Below are 2,484 nucleotides of genomic sequence, written 5' to 3' on the forward strand. Positions count from 1 at the left end.
TTAAAAAGCTCAACATAGTCTTCAACATTACATTCCAAAATATCAAACAAGGATTAAATATTCAAGCGACGAAATAAAAAAAAAAACTCCATTAACATTAAATAGTCTTCAGCTAGGTAATGAAAGCAATCCCCATAAACTTGGCAACGTATGATCCTACATGTGCTCAAGATTGAGGCAATCCAACTATTCAACTCTCCTATTTGATAGAATTTTCATGAAAATTCACGTGGGCCAGGCTTAATGAAAGCTTCGGTAGCTTTTGTGTACACTTGGGTAGATAAATTATCCGTCCCATTTAAAATTTGCATGGACGTGTCTATAAAGTAAGGATCATTGAACACACTAGTTCTAGAAGAGTACGATTATATCTTGTTCACGTTCTAATGTAGTAGCCATCAACTCTAGGTATTTTTGCCCAGCAATAAATTATCCACTCAGCTATTGTATGGTATTACTCCACTTATCCATACAAGGCTCATACCTTTCAATTTTTGAAAGTTTCATCTCTTTACGTCAACGACTATTAGATGATTCTGCACCACAATGTTGTCGATTATTAGGTTCCCCTCCAACATCCTCATTCTCGTCATCAACAACTTCAACATATGAGTTAACACCTCTATTAATAAATGTTTCTTTGAGCTCTCTCTCTTCATCAGATATGGGAGGTAATTAAGTAGAAGCCCTGTACATATCACCTGTTGTAGTTGTCCCACCGAAAACTTCACTAAGAATGTGGAAATGACACAGCCTTCCTTTCGTATTGCCTTGTACTCTTTTTATTTTTCTGGACCATTGATTAGGAAAATTAGCATTTTATTATACACTAACATACAATACAAATACATAGTTGAATGGATAAAAACATATACCATATAAAATTCTGCCCACACTTCCTCTGGAGCATTCACTTTACTGGTGTTTGGATCCATTGTCACACCAATATGAGCAAGCAATATAGCAAAAAGTCGTTGTCGGGTGCGTAGACGATTCCATTTACCTTTGAGCGTATCTACACCATAATTCGTCTCCATAGCCAGATATAATTCTTTATTAATCTTCTCCGAAACCATATTACTAAAGGTAGATGTTTGTAACTTATTTTGCTTCACTTTTTGGTAAATGATCTCAACAAACAAACATGACAACATTAGTCTTTGACCACTCATATTTCTCAACTTCAATATTGAGATTATTCCTCCCATAATGTCTTCTATAAAAATTGCCTTAGTATTTAAGAAATTTTAATGTAATTCTAGAGTAAACAAAACATATGAAAATACCAACATATTGACAATGCTACTTGTAGAAAATTTTGTATCACTTGCTTCTTTGGAGGCCCTTTCAAATTAATAACAAATAGTTCTATCTTATTTTCCTTTTAATTTTTGATGGACTAAGCATTATCCTTAGTGACACCTGTTTTTTTGGTCATCTCTTCCAATAGATAAGAAAGATCATTATCTGATCATAAAGTAAAAATGCTCTCTGGAGTTCCACCATAATCAATAAGAAGGTATTGTGAATCTGCAACTGATCATAAAGTACGAATACTCTCTAGAGCTCCACCATAGTCCTATTGTCCGAAACTACTAATATCAAGGAAGAAGTCATGGGATTAAAGGGGTGTACTATGACAAAATCAAAATGTAAAGATGGAAGGTCAAATGTCTTCAGTAAATTACCAAATTCTCTAATTCGGAACCTGAATTAAGATTTAAATAAATTAGGTAAGCTAAATAAATAATAGTTAAAAAATCAATTTAAATAAACTTATTCTCCACTAGTAGAAACGGCTGCGAAAGAGGAGATGGGGCGATGGATACCGTCGAAGGGAACGATGCGGCAGCCAGCGAGCTCTGTTCGTGACTGAGAGGAAGACGGTTGCAAAATCACTGGGGGCACCAGAAAACGGCTACGGCGGCGGTGGGAACACATGGCGGCAACGTCGGGACTGCGCAAGGCGAAAGGGGAGGAGCGGCGGCGTGTGAGCAACAGGAGGCAAAGGAGGAGCGGCGACGCGTGAGCAACGGTGGGCGGAGGAGGAGCAACAGCGCGGTGAAAGGGGAGGAGCGGCGAAAGGGAAAGTAGGGTATGGAAGGAAAAATGTATTGTGCGATGGGTTTAGAAGGGTTTAAGTATCCACGTTTTTTCCTTTTCATGGAAAATAATTTTGAGGCATTCTTTATTTTTTTTCGGAAGATATTGTCTCTTTTTTAAAAATAGGTATGAAAAATACTAATCAAATATTATTTTTCAGAAAATCATATTTTATTATAATTAAAAATAAAAAAAAATGCTCAAACCAAACATTCTCTTAATCTCCCCATCTTTGTTTTCATCTCTATTTCCTCGACCGTCGGAGAACTGACAGCGACTGTCCGTTGTCATTCTTTGCCTCCACCTAGCAACACAAAAAGACATGATAAGCTAGTAAAAGTTTGAGATTAAGGCTAAGCTTTGTACCTTCGCCACTCCTCT

The 2,484-nt window shown here is 36.8% G+C and overlaps 1 long non-coding RNA gene across 1 annotated transcript; it reads right to left on the reverse strand.

Annotated features, from left to right (window-relative positions):
• Positions 1–2,107, reverse strand: LOC122018709. The gene is made up of 2 exons (XR_006121875.1): positions 876–2,107; positions 1–790 (listed from the first exon to the last, which is right to left on the reverse strand). It is a non-coding gene; the product is annotated as an uncharacterized LOC122018709 (long non-coding RNA).
• Between the last annotated feature and the right edge of the window lie 377 nt (positions 2,108–2,484).

Source organism: Zingiber officinale, chromosome 9A (assembly GCF_018446385.1).
Source record: "Zingiber officinale cultivar Zhangliang chromosome 9A, Zo_v1.1, whole genome shotgun sequence".
NCBI lineage: Eukaryota > Viridiplantae > Streptophyta > Magnoliopsida > Zingiberales > Zingiberaceae > Zingiber > Zingiber officinale.